Raw genomic sequence first — 22,732 nt, 5'->3', positions numbered from 1 at the left:
TCTGAAGTCATGATTACGTTCATGTGCAATTTGTACGTAGGAAACGAATATTTATAATTCTGAGAGCATGTAAAGGCAGAATTAGTCATATAGATGCTGTGTCTGCCACCTTGAGTAATTTACATGGCAGCCATTTTATTTTTTGTGGTTTAGAACAAGATAATCTGCTTATTAAACAATGCAATTGTTCATTGAATAAGAGAGGTTCATATTGATTCAGATACTTTGCACTTGGAGTGACCAATTATTGTGTTTAGAAAGGATTAAATTCAGAGACTCTGTTAATGTTTTGATTGTTTCTGAGTAAACAGGGCTAAAGGCGCCTTTGATTTAATTTTCCTCTAAACCACTAGATGGCACAAAAATGTGCCGCAGCACTTTCCTAAATATCCGCTTTTCAAAATGCACGTGCAAATTTGTCTAATCTTTGATGCGATCGCGGGCAGCAACGCAAAGTTGATTCTGAAGTAGTTTGATCTAATATTTGATGTTATTTAAAATGTTATTGATTTAAGAGTCAAATGAGAATCTATTAAATTAATTTATGTTTTCAGACAAAGGTCTTCTTAATGATTTTCAGTTTTGTTCAAGGTAATTCAAGCAACAGTTTTTCAATAACGGAAGAATGTGTAAAAGTATGGTATTTGGGGTAAAAAGCGCCGCTGATGTTGAGGCAAAAAGCACAATTAACATCATAATGAATTACTGGCTGACTTTTCCATTTGTTGACATGACATGGTTAGATTCAGATGGTAAATATCATATATCAAATTGGGTGTCCATCTTAGAGATAATACCCATATTTACAATGAAACAATCATATTTAAAAAATATTATATTAATCAGATCATAATAAAATATAATTTATTGTTACTACTCTAAATCTATATTAATATTATGGGATCTCCAATGCTTTCAGAATCTTTAATTTTTAAAGTAATTTTGTTTCTGTATTTTTAAAATATATATTTTTATATTAACATAGGCCCATTTTAATGACAGTATATTTATTGAACACAAATTAATTATTTTATTTATCCAAATAAACAGAAAATAGTACAAACTTTGCTAAAGTGATTCTTTTGAACAAGTATTAACCTAGACATTATTAAAAACATATTATTTTAGCTAAAGTATTCGTATGAATACTGTGTGCCTTTTACCCACACACTCACCACCTCATACATTTATAAGATTTTTAAACAAAATTAACAACTTCTATGATTTATTTTCACACAAAATCTGTTGCTCCATCAATGTTCAATACAAACATATATATTTTTCTTGCAATCATACACTTTGAGAGTAGTGAAAAGCACAATTTCTCTTAAGGTGTGCCTTTAGCCCCGTTGTACCCTATGTTTAAGTTTTAACTGTTGTAGAGGAACAACATATCAAGAGTTGGGCTGATTTTTTTCTGGGAATTGTGATAATGTTGTACTTTATTGATTTGTTCAGTTGCTCAGTTGTTCAGTTCAGTGATATCGGGTCACTTTGACCCTGCAGCAGAGCTATGGTAAAGTGTTATTTCATGCTGATTTGGATATATATATATATATATATATATATATATATATATATATATATATATATATATATATATATTGTTAAATGCAATTTTAGATCTTGGAAATGCTAAATGTTGCAGGGGAACAACTCATGCTCAGTTCAATTTGAAGAACACAGCATTAGTTTGAAGCGGTGATATAATTGTGAGAACAGTAATCAAAACACTCCTGGTGCACTTGATTACGGCACTTGAAAACCAACAATTGACTTGATGCCACAAAGGACTTTTTTTATTACAAAGAAATAATCATTGTAATTTACAAGCTCTTTCTGAAATGACATCGCTATTTTACAGAGTGATTTCTATGGTTGGGTAATTGATAAATATCATGGCACATTCAATTTCTAATCAAGATTTTACTGATAAAAGGTATATTTTAATTATGAATGAGTAAGGTTCTGTGACTGGTACCTTTTTTTTTTTTTTTTTTTAATTATTATTATTTTGCAGCTCGCTTAAATGAATACTGTATTTAGTCATCATGTTCTAAACCTCTTTTTTGTGGAAGAAAATGGAGGTTTGTAATGGCGTGAGGGTGAGTAAATAATTATCATAATTTAATTTAATAATTTTAATTTTCCATATTTCTTTATATAGACATGTGGACGCAAACGAACTTGTTAACAGCTAAATATTGCATATTGTCTATTTAATTACTCATTTTAATTTACTTAATTAAAAAATGTACAAACTTTGACCCAGCAGTTGCTGGGCAGTTTTATTTAACCCAACTATTGTTTAAAAATGACTATATGGCTGTCTTAAAATGAACCCAAAATAGGTTGGAAATTAAAAATCAGACACATAATTACTATAGAGTCAAGAATAATAACTGAAATGTGAACATTTATTAATAAGCAAGTTAATACATGTTTGTTTAATTATTATTCATTAAACTTATTAATAAATGTTAATTTCCAACGTATTTTGGGTTCATTTTAAGCGAGCAATGCAGTGATTTTTGAACAAAGTTGAGTTAAATAAAACTGACCAGAAGGTTGGGCAAACATTTAACCCAACCGATGGGTCAAAACAAACCAGTTTGTCCATTTTCAACCCAACTTGGGTTGTTTTTAACCTAGCATTTTTTAGAGGGTACAACTAGACCTTAAAATAGTTTTAGTTTAAGTATAGCATGTCACACTAGATGACTGCTTGAAGTGTCATGTCAACTACACTTTAAAATGGGCAATAAGGCACTAGATCATATAATAAAGTCCATTTGTCACAGATCCAAAGCCTTGGCAGCAGGAGCAGTTACTGTAATCATTTAACTTAATGATCATGTAGACAAACTCATGAAAAATACCATGGTGTGAGAATTGAATTTAAGCCTAAATTTGAAAATAGCAGTAGCTGTAGATCTCACATTTTATACTTTAATTTCATGTACCGTGACAGGGGAAAGAAGCAGCCAACCTAGAAGAGCAAGTAGTGCATAGTATTGGAATCTGAACTATCTGCTAACCTTCTGAAGATTTGGAACTTGGAGGGAAAAAAAAGCACACACCAATTATCATTTAGATTCCTGTTAAGTTTCATGGCTGGGAGATTCTTCCCTTAAGTTTTTGACTGTTTGACTAATTAACATCAGTTAAATGAGCACCCCCATATTTTTTGATGGGTAATTATGGCATTTTATGAACCAATGCCCATATGTCAGCACTGGGTATAAATTAGACCATGTCTCCCTAATTGTGTCTAGGAACAATGGGTAAAGAGTGTCGGAGTTTAAAGGAATAATTGGCCAGAAACTCCCTCTGATGTTTTGTTGGAACTTTGAAAATGAGTTGATGAAATACTTTTTTAATGATGAACAGAAATTGGAGTGGATTTGGGAAATGATGCAAACTAGACTCCATTTGCATAGATGAGAACCAAGGCTCAATGAGTTTGAGCATGTGCATTAACAGCAAGGCACATCTGCAACAAAACAACCTTATAAAGGTGTAAATGATATCAGTCTATTGTAATCAGACAAAATACCTGAAGAATATTGAGTATTGTATTGCATTGTATTGTAAAAGCATTTCAGATGCCAATAACTATGTTTTCCAAATTGCAAAATTGGTGCAATTTGGAAATGAAATTGTCCACTGGATAGTATTTATTTATGTATGTATGTTTATGTATGTTTATGTATTTTTATGTATTTTTATTTATTTTCATATTTACATATTTGGATACATTTGCAAAATTTGTAAAGTATTGATACATGCTGTATATTATTAGAATATGTATGGTACATTATAAATGTTTGCACATGTTTCTGATGAAGGAACATTTCTGAAAACATTTAGCATGTTTCACTTTTTCACTTTTAAAAAAACTCACATTTAAGTCTCTTAACCCTCTGGTATTGTTCATTTGGTGTCATACTTTTGTTTGCGGTCAAAAGTGACCGAACACCTGATTTTTTTTTTTTTTTTTTTTTTTTTTTTTCTTCAGTAAAATCCATGTAATACGTTTTTGTTCAATAATATTTTTTTTTTTTATTTGTATTTTGAGAGAATTTCATTGTACTAATTAATATTTGTGCAATAATTATGATGATTTTTTCCCCATTGAAAATAATATTTATTATTATTATTATTATTATTATTATTATTTTATTTTATTACTTTTCCATTAAAGCAGCATTTCATGTTAAAATAAAGACATTGCCTTGAAAATCCATCTGGTGCGAGTAAAAATTAAAAACAATTGTAATGCCATGGTTTAACCACTAGGTTCCTATATAGCTCTCTCTCTCTATATATCTATCTATCTATCTATGCATGCTTATAAATTCTCTAGATGCTTTCAGACATAAATACTTATTTGTATTCATTTGTGGATTTGGATTTATAGTTAGACATTTTCAAAGACTACTTTTTGTCAAGGTTTATATATATATATATATATATATATATATATATGTATATATACAGGCAGACAGGGAATAAACGCTCAGAATTGTAACAATGTTAGCAAGACTTCGCGGTGAGGTGGTGTGTGTGAAAGTCCTTTATAGTCCTGGTATTGAGCTGCAGCTGGGTGTGGTGATTAGTGATTAGTGTGAACATGTGACTGGCAGGGAGGATTGTGGGAAATGAAGTCCGGGAACTGACAGGAACAGACGGTGATCATGACATAATGCCCCCCTCCCGGAAGGCGCGTCCTCGCGACGTAAACGGAACAGCTAGGGAGGGGGGGTGGGTGCATTGGAGACTGGTATGCAGACAGGAACAGGGTCCCCAATGCAGGTTCCAGGAACTCAGGCCACCATGGTGGGTCAGGTGCCACGGGCAACCATGGCAGGTCAGGTGCCACGGGCAGCCATGGCGGGTCAGGTGCCACGGATAGCCAGGACCGATCAGAGGTGCCAGGAATCCACGGCGGGTCAGGTGGCTCGGGCAGCCACAGTAGGTCAGGTGGCTCGGGCAGCCACGGCAGGTCAGGTGGCTCGGGCAGCCACTGCAGGTCAGGTGGCTTGGGCAGCCACTGCAGGTCAGGTGGCTTGGGCAGCCACGGCAGGTCAGGTGGTTTGAGCAGCCACGGCAGGACAGAGTCCATAGATGACCCCAGCGGGTCAGAGTCCATTAGTGGCCATAATAAATTGCAGTCCAAAGGTGGCCATAACAGTTCAAAGGCCCATGACGGCAGTGGTCGGGCAAGGTCCCCACCCACAAGCTCCCCACCCTCAGGTATACTGCCCCCTCCCCCCAAAAAAAAGTTCTTGGGGATTTCAACGGGGTCCGTTGCAGGCTCGTGGGCAAGGAGTTCAGGTGGCTCCGGCAGGGCAAGGCATTTGGGCGGCGCCGGCAGGGCAAGATGCTTGAGTGGCGCTGGCAGAGCAAGGAGCTTGGGCGGCGCTGGCAGAGCAAGTAGCTTAGGCGACGCTGGCAGGGCTAGGAGCTTGGGCGGTGCTGGCAGAGCAAGGAGCTTGGGCGGCGCTGGCAGAGCAAGTAGCTTAGGCGACGCTGGCAGGGCTAGGAGCTTGGGCGGTGCTGGCAGAGCAAGGAGCTTGGGCGGCGCTGGCAGAGTGAGGAGCTCAAGCGGCGCCGACAGGGCAAGAAGCTCAGGTGGCGCCAGCAGGGCAAGACGCTTGGGCGCAGCAAGAAAGACCTCTGGAGTGGTCTCCGGGCCCACAGCGGGCTCTGGGAAGGCCTCCGATCCCTGAAGAATGAAAGAAGCCTTCTTCCTCCTCCTCCTCCTCTTCCAAGGGTGAGGCGATGGTTCACCGGTTGGAGCGGGTTCTGGAGCGAACTCAATGGCTGGAATGCCCCCTACATCCTTGAGCACCGCAGGGGTGGCCATCTTGCCCGTGGGCACTGGCAAAGCAGCTATCTTGTCCATCGCGTCCAGGGCGCTTGAGTGCGTTGCAACCGGCGAACTTGACTGCGTTGCAACCGGCGAACATGAGTCCATAGCAACCGGCGAACTTGAGAGCGTTGCAACAGACGAACTTGCGTGCGAAGCGGCCGCCGGGCTTGCGTGCGAAGCGGCCGCCGGGCTTGCGTGCGAAGCGGCCGCCGGGCTTGCGTGCGAAGCGGCCGCCGGGCTTGCGTGCGAAGCGGCCGCCGGGCTTGCGTGCGAAGCGGCTGGCTGAGGCTTCGGAATGCCAGCCACTCGAGCTGAAGTCAGCGGAGGATCAGCCACACTGGAACGTAGTCCTCTGCGCCCTTGGACAGATCCAGAGACGTGACGTGGCTCTGGGCGATCAGCGGAGACAGGACATGGCTCTGGGCGATCAGTGAAGACGTGATGTGATGTTGTAGTGGACGCCATTTTGTGAGTGCTCTCCTGAGCGGCAGCCATTACGTGATTCAGCGTGGTGTCGTGTTCCTCCGCGACACCCACAGTAAAGGAAGATCCGCTCAGTTGCAAAGCAAGCTCAATATATTGTTCTAATGTCCCGTCTGGCTTATGTAATGGCATAACAGATCTGAGCAGTCCTCCGTGAAAGAATATCATAAGACATACCTCGTCAAAGCAAGTCAAATGCGCCAGTCCAATAAAGTCTTTGACATAATCCTCTATGGATTTGTCTCCTTGTTGGAGACCTATTAGCTGGGCAGATGGGTTCATGGTGGACGTGACAGGAACACTCACAAAAGCTGCTGGATCTGTGTCGGCGAAGTCTTCTGTAACGAAGGGAGACTCAAGCAGGGGATCCAAATGCAGTGTGGTCGTACAAGCAGGGTCAAACAGAGGTAAACAGGAACAGCAAGGGACAGGCAGAATCATAGTCAGGGTACAGGCAAAGGATCGAGGCAGGCAGCGATGGGTCATAAAACAGGAGTCAGGCAGAAACAGTAACAAAACAGGCAGACAGGGAATAAACGCTCAGAATTGTAACAATGTTAGCAAGACTTCGCGGTGAGGTGGTGTGTGTGAATGTCCTTTATAGTCCTGGTAATGAGCTGCAGCTGGGTGTGGTGATTAGTGTGAACATGTGACTGGCAGGGAGGATTGTGGGAAATGAAGTCCGGGAACTGACAGGAACAGACGGTGATCATGACATTTTATATATATATATATAATATATATATATATATATATAATATAAAATAATAATAATAATAATATATATATATATTTTTTTTTTTGAAATGTTGATTTGAAGTGTCAGTTTTTGCATTAATTTTACTAGTCAAACCTGAACACAGAAGGCAGAAAAAAACATGTTTCCAATTATAGGACAGAAATCAGTCTGACAGTTAATGGTTGAAAATTACAGTTCAGTCTGTGTAAATGAGTATAATCAGAGCAACAAACAGAATGGAAAGCTCATATTATTCCACTCGTAGACTTCAGTTAGAAAGATTCCTGGGTATAAAACTCACACCCTCAACAACACCAGCAGACTGCTCCCAAGTCACCTGCCAAGGTGTCTCATATCACAGTTTTTCATAACAGTTGGCTCGAGAAATTAATTGGGAAATTAATTGATTTCACTCTACACACTGTTATTTAAACAAGTTCATCAATTGTGATGTATATTTCTTCCATCCAGCTTATTGTTGAAGTTTGTGATGCACGTTTGCTGCTTCACCTTGAGTCTGTAGGCTTGATGTATTTTTAGTTGACAGATGTGAGATATTCCACCTTTCTCTGGTTGAAAATAGACTGTTTCTTGCTTATTCATGTCAACGGTGCGAGAGACAAGCTAAGTCCAGATGTCCACGACAAAAGGGTCATTTTGCAGGAGTTGAAAGGCTGTTGAGCCACGATGCTGTTATAAAAGGAAGCTCCTTGATTCTTCACGAGTTCCATCACTCACACTTTATCACATCCCTTTCATATGTGCAGTTCTCCCACATGCGCACCACTTGCTCTCCAGCTAATATAGCTGAAGACTGAACTTTTTTTAAGGCCTTGCTGTGTGAACTTGTTCCTTAGGTTCATGTTTTTATCCTTCAAGGAGTATTGATATTAAAATAAAATCAGAAAGGTAGAGAGGAAGATGACAGTACACCTGGATGAGATCACTTTAAAGGTCCCTGCAAATGGGTTTTACTCACGTATTGAATGAGTTGTGAATAGATTCACTAAAAATGCTAAAAACTTCATGGCAAGTCAAAGAAAAGACTGGCTGTGTCTAAGGGTACAGCATGTTTACAAGACAACAATGTACTAAAAACGGAAACGTTTTTCCTGTGTCTTTTTCGCATACAGACGTCAATGTTGTCAATAAGATCCCGGTTCACATGGATCCGTGAAAATGCTTAAAAAAATGCTGTTCTGCTGCCAGGCCAGTAGTTGGCGATGCCACTTTGTAAAGAATCAATATGCACCTTTAGTTTTTGTTGTTTACATGGAGACAATAACAGTATACAGTGGGTACGGAAAGTATTCAGACCCCCTTACATTTTTCACTCGTTGTTATATTGCAGCCATTTGCTAAAATCATTTAAGTTCATTTTTTTCCTCATTAATGTACACACAGCACCCCATATTGACAGAACAACACAGAATTGTAGACGTTTTTGCAGATTTATTAAAAAAGAAAAACTGAAATATCACATGGTCCTAAGTATTCAGACCCTTTGCTCAGTATTTAGTAGAAGCACCCTTTTGATCTAATACAGACATGAGTCTTTTTGGGAAAGATGCAACAAGTTTTTTACACCTGGATTTGGGGATCCTCTGCCATTCCTCCTTGCAGATCCTCTCCAGTTCTATCAGGATGGATGGTAAACATTGGTGGACAGCCATTTTTAGGTCTCTCCAGAGATGCTCAATTGGGTTTAAGTCAGGGCTCTGGCTGGGCCATTCAAGAACAGTCACGGAGTTGTTGTGAAGCTACTCCTCCGTTATTTTAGCTGTGTGCTTAGGGTCATTGTCTTGTTGGAAGGTAAACCTTCGGCCCAGTCTGAGGTGCTGAGCACTCTGGAGGAGGTTTTCGTCCAGGATATCCCTGTACTTGGCCACATTCATCTTTCCCTCGATTGCAACCAGTCGTCCTGTCCCTGCAGCTGAAAAACACCCCCACAGCATGATGCTGCCACCACCATGCTTCACTGTTGGGACTGGGACAACTTTCTCTCCCAACTTTCTCTACAACTTTCTCCCATCTCCCAACTGCATCTCTGGAGCTCAGCCACAGTGATCTTTGGGTTCTTCTTTACCTCTCTCACCTTCTCCCCCAATAGCTCAGTTTGGCCAGACGGCCAGCTCTAGGAAGGGTTCTGGTCGTCCCAAACGTCTTCCATTTAAGGATTATGGAGGCCACTGTGCTCTTAGGAACCTTAAGTGCAGCAGAAATTTTTTTGTAACCTTGGCCAGATCTGTGCCTTGCCACAATTCTGTCTCTGAGCTCTTCAGGCAGTTCCTTTGACCTCATGATTCTCATTTGCTCTGACATGCACTGTGAGCTGTAAGGTCTTATATAGACAGGTGTGTGGCTTTCCTAATCAAGTCCAATCAGTATAATCAAACACAGCTGGACTCAAATGAAGGTGTAGAACCATCTCAAGGATGATCAGAAGAAATGGACAGCACCTGAGTTAAATATATGAGTGTCACAGCAAAGGGTCTGAATACTTAGGACCATGTGATATTTCAATTTTTCTTTTTTAATAAATCTGCAAAAATGTCAACAATTCTGTGTTTTTCTGTCTATATGGGGTGCTGTGTGTACATTGAGGGAAAAAAATGAACTTAAATGATTTTAGCAAATGGCTGCAATATAACAAAGAGTGATTTAATATAAAAAATAAAATAAAATAAAAAAATATATACATATTTATCAGTATAAATGGGATAAAGTAAAGAAAACGTTGTTTTACATAAATTAAATTTACACTTCTTTTCATGAAGGAATCTGTTACTGACATATTGGACACAGACAAGCCTGTGAAGGTAGCATATTTTCAGGATTAGGACACTGCCATATTAAAGACCAGAGCCTCGTTTTTACTTCTGAGGAGTGAACTGGGTTAGTTGGCTCTAACTTATCCAGTTGATGTAACCTATTGATTTATTTAGTCATCGTGTATGTTGATTGATTTCCTGCAGTACATCTACAGCAAGTCGCAGAGCGTTGTTTTTCCCCTTTACATTTTGAAGACATTTTACTAGTTATCTGGTCTTGAAATATACCTGGCTGGAAATATACCAGACATAATTTAGATCTATTTCTGAATCGGAGTCACTTGATCTTTCCCTCTCTTGATTGCTGCTGACTATGACAATGAAACTGCCATGAAACTCTCTATGAATCACCCTGTTACTATAGGGGAATAAGGTTTTGCATTGCATTGCCTTTATACTGAAATTGCATAGGCCTATAGGTTTATTGAATTGAGACATTCTTGGTCTGTAAAGGGTATTATGGGGCAATAGTGAAATGAATTCTCCTCTCAATAACTAAATGACCTCAATACATTCTATACATCAAATGAATGTCAGGACTTGGTATTGCTGACATTTATATGTGAATCGTTTAATCTCAGAATTGGATATGGCAAATGTTGGGGTGAATTCAAGCAGTGAAAAACATACTGTTTGGCCAGATTTGTGAAAATAAAAGTAAACTTTAAATAAATGTTTGAGCAACCATTTTGAGTTGAGAATCACTGTACTGTTTCCACTGTCATGAATGGAGATTGAACATAACTGAAGCTCTCAATCAAGCAACACACTGTCTGGCTCTGTTTTGTGATTTGTTGAATGGCTTTGACGCTGTCAGATGTGATGTTCTTACATAGAGTCTTGTTAACATTTCCTTTTCTGACAATGTGGTAGGATGGACTGTTACAGATCAGACTCATGGCGTCCACATTAGAGGGCCTTATGCCTGAGGTCGGCAAAACAAGTTACTGTTTCTATACTGTCACTCCAAATGTTATTTTCATGAATGGTGATTTCACTTATTAGGCAATTTAAGCTTGGCCAGAGCAGAGTGTGCCCCGCACTTCCTGAAAAGTGAAGCTAAAGCATTTAAATCGCCCCCAGGTATAGGTCATAAACCACGCCTTCTCTACAATTCAAATTAATTTGTTCCAAAGATGGTTTCTTTCATTTTAGGCTGTTTTTATCATGATGATGTAAGTTCAAGTGTTAATTTTTTAAACAAGTTTGGTTTTATTTAGTTATTTGATGCTATACAACAAGGGTGTGACATCATGATTGACAGCTTCTCTGAATGAAGCAACCACAGAGGAACCAACGGTTCCAATGACAATGTGGTTAGTAGTTGTTTTTACCTTATTTTAAAGCGGACCTATAAGACCTACAAGATGTAATATAAGTCTCTGGTGTTCCCAAAATCTGAAGTTTCTTGTAAAATTTGCCCCTATTTGGTTGTGAGCAAAAACACGCTGTTTTTGTGCGTGTCCCTTTAAATGCAAATGATCTGCTGCTCCCGGCCCCCTTTCCAGAAGAGGGTGGAGCTTTAACAGCTCAACAACAACAAAGCTGGAGAATCTCACGCAGCCAAAATGACAATTGTCAGTAACGGTGTCCAGTCTTACATTGTTCAAACCGGAGTCGACACTGATGGAGAGATTCAGGAATTTACAGTATGTAGTTGCTGTGGAGTTGATTCAACTCATCGACTAGCATGTGCCGTCATGTTAATCTTTTGTGCAAATCCAGCACTGAATTGACCCTCATTTGTGAAGCAGTCCGAAGTAAAATGACGGCATGACAACAACACTCTACTACAACAACTCTTCCTCTTCTCTAAAGCAGCCCAACATGGCCTCACCCCCTTTGTTGTGTGTTCTCAGGGGCGGGGTTTATGTAAATCTTAGGGTTAGAGATGTCACCAACCTGGGAAGCCTCTCGTTGTAGTCCCTACCAGCCGTTTGTTATAGTCCTTAAAAAGCGAATTCTGTAAAAGAAAAATCTCCCTTTGCATTGAACTTTGAGTGTCGTAAATTTGCAGATTTGAGAAACCTTTTTATGTTTACTGCAACTGAAAAGAATACTGATGAGTGTATAGACGTAGTATTTTGTCAATTTCAATACATTTGAACCAGTTATACGGTTCAAGGAATCAAATGTAAATGTTTAATTGTGTCTATATATTTGACTTTAAGAGTGTGTAACGTTTTTGCGCTGCTGTCAATCTAAGACGGGTTTCTTTTGTAAAAGAGATGCTTTAAATCTCAAATGTACTTTGCAGGTTAAATAAAGGTTAGATTTAAAAACACCATTCATACAGTCTAGACAATAGGCAAATGACAAAAGAATTGCACCGTCTACTTCAACCAGTTGCTAATTTCTTTTTTCATCCATGCATGTTCCACTTCAAAAAGCCTAATGGTTGAGTTGTTGAATAATGCGGCTTCTATTGAACATGATTGTAGCTATCAGGAAGAGAATCATTTATAGGCTTGAATAAAATGAAATAATCAAGCAGCTGTAAAAATGATTTGCAGTACAGATGAGCAATTCCACACTGTCCTTTGGTGTCGATCTCCTGCTGTATTTTTGTATTGGTTGATACAGAAGCTGAGGGAAAACATGACTATCGGTTTCTCTGACCTTTGTGCTCCATGGCCTGGAGGAGATGTGTGCAGACCTGACATGATGAGAGGTTACTGCTGTTATCTCAAGAAGCACCTTGGACTCAAACCATATTAAGATGACAGCTGGTTCTTCAGTGCCATAGCCATTGTTAAAGGGCTTATATCATGAAGAATCAAATTCTCCTTGATCTTTCAAGATAAAAGATGTTCTCGATGTGGAGTGAAAACATACTGTAACTTTCAGAAGTCAAAACTTCCTCTTAAGCTGCAAAAAAAGACACAAAAACGTTATAAGTGGACATTGGGGAAATTTTTAAAAATTAAAAACATTTATGATATGACCCCTTTAAAGTATATTCTCTTTGATATGTCAGTTTCCTGCCAACCAAATTAGAGAGAAAGTGATGCAGACTTTTTATATATTTTGCCTTCATATTGGATCTCCTGTGTTTAACTCGTAAACATTGCTGATTTAAAAGTGTATTTATTTCCCATGATCCGCTCTTGGGACATGATTCAATCATTGCTTCCCTGAAAGAGGATATCTGAGTGTTTATCTTTCATCTTACTTAATGTCGTTCTTATAGGGGAAATAGTTTTTATAGCAAATATGAATAAATGAACATCTTTTTTGGCTAGTAGCATAAAGAATACTTCTTCTTATTGTTTTCTAATGGCATTTATGTTCCCTTTATGGTGACGGGGCAACAAAACATATTCATAATCGCTGCTAGGTTGAACTTCACGTGCTCCCATTGGAGGCTACAGTAGTATAACTCAAATAAAGGAGGAGAAATGGCCGTGAAATCTCTCAAAGGCAATGTTTTTATACAGAAGATTTAAGAGTTCGGTCTTGTAGCTTTTCTTTGTAGCTGCTGGTGTCAAAACTGGAGAGCTGAATTCAGATAAACCAGAATTAACAGACAATTTCTTAATCGGCCATTAGTTATAAGGGTGATTTTAGACCACATTTACACCTTGTATTGATCTGATTTGGCTCACATAACAAAATAACAGGGGAAAATGTGATCGAATTCTAATCGTGTTTGTGGATTCAAATTCAAGTGTTTATTTTTTTATTATTTATTTATTTACATTTTTACAGATTTCTAGTTTTGACTATATCTTTCCTTTTGTCAACATACAGTAATATACTGATGCTATTGAGGCATACAGTAATTCAAAAGCTATTCAGATGTTACTAATGAGATGGAAACATCTGGTATAATGTGATTTTTAATCTGTTGTAGGCAAGATGAATAGAAGTGGATAGAAATAAATAGAAGAATCTTATGAAGCTTTAAAACATGCTACGATTTTATATTTTAGGTGTCTTTAAAATAAAGTTTTTTTTTTTATAATTATCAATAATTAGTTTTGTTTGCTTGTGTTTATTTCCTATATTACTTCTTATACTGTTATAATGGCTATTGTTGTTAATTTAAATATTATTGTTCAATAAATAATATTTTATATAAATAACATGCCATATTTTTTGGTATTTTGAGTCCATTAGTGATTTTGACTTTAGTGAAAGTAACATTAATACACCATGAGATGGCAGCAAAGACCGTCTTTATGAGTGAGTCAGTCAGTCGCAAAGACTTTTATATTGAAATGGACTGAAACAAGGATGTTGTTTTTACTTTAAACATCTTACGCAACCATAGACTGTAAAAAAATACGGACGTAGTGTCCGTGACATCACCTGTAGATTTCTGAAGAGCGCTTTCGAAGGGAAAAAGCATCCATTGCCATTTTGGTAGCGCATCATAGTGCGTCACTCCCGGATAACTGAAAATGTGCAAAGAGGCAGGACGTGGTTGGACTGGGGCCTGTTTCAATAAGGAGGTTCAACCAACTCTGAGTTAAAACTTGAACTCTGAGTTGACTTACCCTGAAATGGGAAACTCTGAGTTTTCAGTTTCAGAACAGCTGGATTGAGTTAGTTCAATCGACTCTGAGTAGGTTGACTCTGAGTTAAGCGTGTGCACCACGACTATGAAAAGCCATCATCAATGGAGCTCCGATATTACGATTCACCATGGCAACAGCACGTGACAAAAGGACGTCCGCATACTTCTGAGTCAATGCAAGTTTAATTCTTATCACTGTTACAATATCAATGGTGAAAACTGGTAGAATGGTAAGTTATTGAACTAATATTCATTTTTATGGTATCCCACATGCAAAAAAAGAAGAAGAAAAAAATAATTTAACAGTATGCAATAGTAACAGACGGTAAATTATTTTATCATTATTAAACACTTGTTAGGCATTTTACTTCCACTTTTAAAACATTTTCTTCATTTTTATTGAAAATAAATGCCTTTCTGATGAGATATGTGATGGGAAAAGGGAGAATAGCAAGCTCGGCAGAAGGCGGATTCGCACCCAGCCAATCGCATCACAAGTTCATTCTCCGCACCTAACGCATTACCGTCTACACCACTGCAGCCACAAGAGAGTACGACAATTTTAACCTGGTCTGACATTTGTGGGCGGAGTTACTGTAAATTTGCACTTAGTAATAGACACTCCGAATAATCTTGTTTTCCGTTTGCATTAAGATTCTTTTTATTACCACACTGGCAGATATTGATAATTTTACTAAATGCTCTCAATTTAGATCCCCCCCAGGAAACAAGACTAAATATCTTATATCATTTTCTTATATGCAAAATCCATCTAGATTTTCGACTCGGTACGAAAAGCATTTTTGCAGTGTGAATGAATGAATGAACTATTTAAACATCACTTGCACTTTAAAAAGGGGGAGAAGACCGATAGAAACTCTGGGTTTACTGAAGAAAACCTGCTCTTGACCAGGTTGGGTTCACAGAGTAAGGTACCATGGTAACTGACTCTGAGTATAATCTCTCTTTCAGAAACAGGCTTGAGTTAACCTGCTTTCTCGGGTTTGACATACCTCCCATTCTGACACGGAAAACCCAGCGTTTCCCTCATTTCAGGGTTAACATACTCAGAGTTTTCACTTAACCTCCTTTCTGAAACGGACCCCTGAAGTGCCTGGTTGCTGAAACCATGCCCGCCTATCTATCTTATACACTATCTAAAATATTAATAAAGACGATATAGATGCTCCAGCAACAGTAATGTTGTAATTTGTGTCGGGTGTGCAAATGCCAACACGTAAAATCAAAACAGGACTCCATACCTTTGTAATGAAATAGCGATTGTGAGATGAATCCAGTCCATCGCACTTGGGTAAAATGTCCATGAGCGTCCATTGGAAAAACAAACAAACAACAGCATTTTTTTGCCCACAACAGTGTTAAATCCATGAAACATTGATACATTGTCCATTGTTTGCATTACATTTCTTCTGAATGATCTGCTCTACATCATCGTTCTTCAAGAAATTATGCGTTTATGTTGTAAAACTATATATGATTGTAAACATTAGACTCTCACAAGCAGTGCTGTTGGAGTTTGAGGTGTTTTGTTTGTTTCACCCCCATCAGAGTTGTCATGAAGGGCAAAATTAGCTGTATAGACCAAAATCACAATTTGTAAACATGTTTTTTTTCTGCTGTAAAGTTGGGCATTTTAACATGGGGGTCAATGAGATTCTGCGCTCTTCTGGAGCCAGCCGATGAATTGCACTTTGCAATTTATTTTTTTTTTTTTCGAATCAGTGTTTCAGAGTGTGTATCACACTGCCAAAGTCATGCCCTCCAGTGGTGAACCATTGAAATTTCAAAACACTTAGGACATAACGAAGCCTCGTTTACTGAAATCATGTGAATTTGGCGCTCCGAAACACTGATTTGAGACAAAAGATTTGAAAAGCTTTGAAGCTTCATGAAGCAGTGTTTTGAAATTGCCCATCATATTGTTTAATAAAGTCGTTATTTTGGAATGACATGAGGGTGAGTAATTAATGACAGAGATTTTCATTTTTGGGTGAACTAACCATTTAATCAATCAGTGTTACCATGATGCAATTTTCATGTAGCGATTAGTCATATTGCCTTATTACTTAAAGACATCTTTTCTTTAAGAATTGGCAAACATTTCAGCATTAATTTAAGTATAATTTCATCATGTTTTTTTTAGTAGCTGATTTCCATTAGAATATGATGAGACTTAGTCTCGTGGTCTAAGCTGACAGACGTGTGACCATACTGGGGTTATCTGACCTGAGACAGGGTCTCATCATTACTGTCGCTTAAGGGACTTAGTTCTGTTTGCATGTCCATGATAAATTACCACAGTGAGATTTACAGACCAAAGTGTGGATTAGAAGGTGAAAGAGGTTAATGAATTTCTTGTTGAAAGTGCTCTCTCGGTGGGCGTTGGGTTCAAATGATCAGTTAGAAAGTGTTTTTTTGCTATATTGCATATGGGAAATGACGGCTACATATTGATTAACATAATAAATATCAGAGAACTTGCCACAGTGACCTAAGAGCAGATCATTTGAATGAACAAATGCAGGTTCTGTGATAAAGATAGCTTCATTACATTCCCTAATGACAGAGAACCCAGATAAATTTTGACCTTATCTGAATTGGTGATGCATGGTTAAACATTTGGCCCGTGGACTGGGTTACTCACTTTTTTTTTTTTCTCCATGAATGAATATTTCCGCCATTTCCACATGAGTTGAACAAAAGAATAACTCTGTGATTTGGTATCCTATCTCTTTGTCCATGTTTTGTATGGCTGTTTCTGTAGGAAATTCATTAACACTTTGTCTTCTGACTTAATGTTCCTGATACATACAGTTAGGATAAAAATATCTATTGTTAAGATTACAAGTATATACTAGAAGAGTGGGCGACAAAGGAACAGTGTAAATACAGTCATTCCATTATTTATGTTTTGTGTATTTAAAGGTCCTATATATAGAACATAAATATTCCAAGATATACAGTGACTGTTCAGCTGGACAGCTGGATAACAGTGTTGTTCACAGCTCTAATTAATGCAGTTCTTCAGTAAATGTGATATTCCCAAGGGTTAATATGAAGTAGGGGTACTGAAGGCATGTGTATTGTAAAGACACTATTTTTCTTAATTAATTACTGTTCAGTGACTTTCTGTATATATATAAATCAAGAAATTGTGTAAAAAATATCATCTAATACAGAAGTTGTTTTTATTTTATTTAGTTGTTGTTATTATTATTATTATTATTATTATTATTAAGTACTGTATATAGGCTACTATATCTATCTATCTATCTATCTATCTATCTATCTATCTATATATGAGAATGAAAATGATTATGCATATATAATGTAGTTAAAAATTAATAAATTATATGTATTTTATATTTATTGCTTTACTACATTATATACATAGAAATATCCATTTATATAATTTTCTGTTATTAGTATGTAAAATAAAATGAGAAAATAAATAACATATTATATATATAAAAAAAATATATATATATATATATATATAGAAAGTAGAAAGTAGTAAAAAGTAATAAATTATATATTTATTTCATTCTTATTACTTTTTACTACATTATATGCATGGCAATTTTCATATTTTCTGTTATTAGTATGTAAAACAAATAAATAAATACTATGCATACAGTATAGTAAAAAATTAATACATTATAGTATAGTTATAGTCTATAGATAGATAGATAGATATAGTAATAGTATATATAGTATAATATAGTATATATAGTAAATTTCACATGTAATTTTGGTAACACTTTACAATAAGGTTTCATTAGTTAACTAAGAAATGACGATAATTCTGCAGCATTTATTAATCTTAGTTCATGTGTATTTCAGCATATACTAATTCATTATTAAAATCAAAAGTTGTGTTTGTTAACATTAGATAATGCATTGTGAACTAATACGAAGGACTGTATTTTGATTAACAAACATTAACAAAGATTATTAAATACTGTAACAAATGTATTGCTCATTGTTAGTTAATACATTAATGTTAACAAATGAACCTTAGGATAACACATTATTTACTTAAAACACTTATTTATATCTCAATTTGCACACATAATTGTACATACAATTGTCTATAATATATATTGTCTTTTGCTTTTTTTGCACTTTGTCTATCTTGTAAATTTGTATATTATTATTTTATTCTTTTTATTATGTGTCTTGTCTTGTCGCTGTTACTCTGTTGCATTGTAGAGCTTCTGTCACTAAAACGAATTCCTAGTATGTGTAAACAACATACCTGACAATAAAGCTCTTTCTGATTCTGATTCTGATTATTGTAAAGGATGCAATGTATATAATGCAATGTATATAATGTAGTAAAAAGTAATATATGCATTTTATATTTGTTACTTATGCATAAATTGCCAACAGATGATTCTCTCCAGATATCATAAACCTCCCTGGTTGAAGCGCTGCCTATTCATTCAAGAAATCTCTAGCTGTTTTCCACACATTTTAAGTCTGGCTCCTGCACACACATTTACACTCCTAATTATTTGACATCCTTTCTTTATCATGCCAACACGCCGTTGCACAAGCCTCCTCTTCTTTGTCTCAGCACAAATTGTTGCACCTGCTGTGGTATGTCATCAAACCTTTTATGTGCTTCGGTTTACAGGCATCAATTCAAAGCGCTCATGCTGGAGAAAATAAAGCTGCACTGAATCAGTCCTCGGTGGCATCAATCAAACAATAAAAGCAAAGGTAAAGGGTATCAGCATGTGACCTCGAGGCCTCTTGTCATTTCAGGGGTGGAGGGAAAGAAATAACATAACAGTAAAAAAAAAGAGAGCTAACCTCTCTGGCCTTCCACATCTCGACTAGGCCCTTAAGAATATGTTTAAGATCATGCGTCAAGGGACCTAATGTCTTCTTCATGAACACACTTGCCTTGTGATGGATAAAAGTGACCTTTTAAGGGAGCTTTTTACCTCAGCGATCTTTGTGTTTGCATGGAACGTAACATTCATCAGATATTACAACGAACTGGGAGCTGTGCAGGAATGCTAACACCCCTTGGGATGAAAATCGCTACATTATCTGAGACAGAAGATATAAACATGGTTACGAAATGAGGAGGGATACGTTTGAATGGTCTTTTTTTTTGTTTCAGTTGGGAAAAAAAAACCTTCTAAGACTTGACATGTTAAGGGAGTAGATTGCACCAAAATGAAAATGTTCTCATTGTTTACTAACCCTCATGCTGCTCCACACAAGTATTGTTTTCTATCTTCTGTGAAGCACAAAAGGAGATCTGAGGCAGAATGTCCTTAAGCAGATTCTCCTTAGTAACAAAATGGAGGATGATTTCAAATGACAAGGGCCCCCCAAAAAAGACTAACATCTATCATAAAAGTAGTCCACGGGCCTGGTGAACAGTATTCCAAGTCTTTTGAATTCATATAATTGCTCTGAGCAAGTAATATCAGACCAAAACTGAAAACTGCTGCTTTTTTTTTTTTTTTCATTTTGGAGATTGATTACACCACTACTCTTTCATTTTAATTATATGAAGAAAAAAAATGGCAAGGTTGTTTTTTTTAATAATTTACCTTTTGATTGAGCTTGAAGAAAGAAATATGAGGGTGAGACAGTGTTGTTATTGTAATCTAAAACTATAAAATCACTTTTGATCATTTAAATAAAGCTGAAATAAAATATAAATATTAAATGGGAAAACTTTATTTATTTATTTAATATTAATTCCCAAGGCAACATTTCTAATTTAAGCTGAAACAGTAAAATTATGAAAACAAAAATTGAAATAAAAAGATAATTAAAAAAAAAAAAAAGAATAACAAATGGAAGCTTGTTTCTGCCACTGAATAAAAAAAAAAAAAATTATTGACTTTTTTCTCAGAATTGTGTGATATAAACTCGCAATTGCGAGAATAAAGTCAGATTTTTGTGATATAAACACAATTACAAGAAAAGAAGTCAGAATTGTGAGATGCAAACTCGCACTTGTGAAAAAAGAAGTCAGAACTGAGAGATATAAACTCATAATTGTGAGGAAAAAGTCAGAATTATGAGATATAAACTCATAATTGTGAAGAAAAAAGTCAGAACTGTGAGATATAAACTCATAATTGTGAGGAAAAAGTCAGAACTGAGAGATATAAACTCATAATTGTGAAGAAAAAAGTCAGAACTGTGAGATATAAACTCATAATTGTGAGGAAAAAGTCAGAACTGTGAGATATAAACTCATAATTGTGAGGAAAAAGTCAGAACTGAGAGATATAAACTCATAACTGTGAAGAAAAAAGTCAGAACTGTGAGATATAAACTGATAATTGTGAAGAAAAAAGTCAGAACTGTGAGATATAAACTCATAATTGTGAGGAAAAAGTCAGAACTGAGAGATATAAACTCATAATTGTGAGGAAAAAGTCAGAACTGAGAGATATTAAACTCATAATTGTGGGAAAAAGTCAGAACTGTGAGATATAAACTCATAATTGTGAGGAAAAAGTCAGAACTGAGAGATATAAACTCATAATTGCGAGGAAAAAGTCAGAACTGAGAGATATAAACTCATAATTGTGAGAAAAAAGTCAGAATTGTGAGATATAAACTCATAATTGTGAGGAAAAAGTCAGAACTGAGAGATATAAACTCATAATTGTGGGAAAGAAGTCAGAACTGAGAGATATAAACTCATAATTGTGTGGAAAAGTCAGAACTGAGAGATATAAACTCATAATTGTGGGGAAAAGTCAGAACTGAGAGATATAAACTCATAATTGCGAGAAAAAAGTCAGAACTGAGAGATATAAACTCATAATTGTGAGGAAAACATCAGAACTGAGAGATATAAACTCATAATTGCGAGAAAAAAGTCAGAACTGAGAGGTATAAACTCATAATTGCGAGGAAAAAGTCAGAATTGTGAGATATAAACATAATTGTGGGAAAAAAGTCAGAACTGTGAGATGTAAAAGAGTTTATATCTTGCAATTCTGACTAACTCAGAAAGATAGAATTGTGAGATGTAAACTCGCAATTGTGGGAACAAATGCATAAATGCATGTCCATGCAGAAGCAGGCAGACTGAAGGGTTAGTATTCTTGGGCAACACAAATTCAAGCACTTTGTCCATTAGCGCAGTTTATTAAAACCGTTTGCACCTTTTTATTATGACAGGCAGTTATTGGGTCATGAACATGCATTTGGACTCAACTGGATTTATATTGAATTTTAGGTTAAATGAATGAAAGGCTTGTTTGTTGTCATCTTAGGGGTCAATACGGTCTCTTTTCTGATAAAAGCTCATTGAATGGAAGCCAAAATGAAAAACAAGACCGATATATTGAAGGTTGTAAGTACATTCACAGCTCTACTGTGACTATTCAAGAGTCTTGTTTACATTTACAAAGCCTAGAGAGAAGAACATTTATCCAGTGTCCTTGACTGGAGCCATATCTAGCTTGAAGTTGACTGTAAAGTGATTTATTAATTAGCAATGTTTACTTTATTTCAAAATAGTACTTGATTCCCTCTGCAGTCTCTTTTCACACTGTATCTTTAGATCTGAAGCGTGGTACTGTACGTTTGCGTCATCAGTGCGAGTATCACAATGAGTAGGCTACTAGCACCAGCTGTTTACCACTGAAAATAAGTAACAGAAGATGAGAAGATGCCAGCTTCACTGTTTTATTCATGCTTTTGTCTCTTTTGATTCGCCACCAAAACGTTACATGCTTGCACTTTTTATTGTTGCTTTAGGATGCACTCCGGAGGAAATTTATTCGGAGGCAAGCAGTTATGAGAACCTGTCACATGAACCTTTAGAAATTGTTCTAATATGCTGGTTTGATTTTAAATTATCATGTATTATTATTATTATTTTACACTTTTTTTTTTTTTTTTTTTTATGTCAATGTGTGAACAACTTATTTGACCTTTTTCACATCTACATCCATACTCATACCTTAAAGTGATAGTTCACCCAAAAATGAAAATTGTGTCATCATTTACTCACCCTCAAGTTGTTCCTAACCTGTATGAGTTTGTTTCTTTCACACCGAGGTTGAATTTCATGTGCCGAATATAAATGTGCCGAAAAAAGTCAGTAAAGTGTTATATATTTGCGCAAATCATCTTACGTTGGACTGTTTCACAAACGAGGGTCAGTTCAATGCTGGATTTTAAAAATTAACAACTCCACGGCAACTACATAAATTTATCCACTAACCATTCAGAAACATCCAGTTTCATTCTAAAAGTTGTAACTTCTTCCT

The sequence above is a fragment of the Megalobrama amblycephala genome, linkage group LG7 (genome assembly GCF_018812025.1).
Source record: "Megalobrama amblycephala isolate DHTTF-2021 linkage group LG7, ASM1881202v1, whole genome shotgun sequence".
NCBI lineage: Eukaryota > Metazoa > Chordata > Actinopteri > Cypriniformes > Xenocyprididae > Megalobrama > Megalobrama amblycephala.
Note: the sequence above shows the minus strand (reverse complement) of the source record.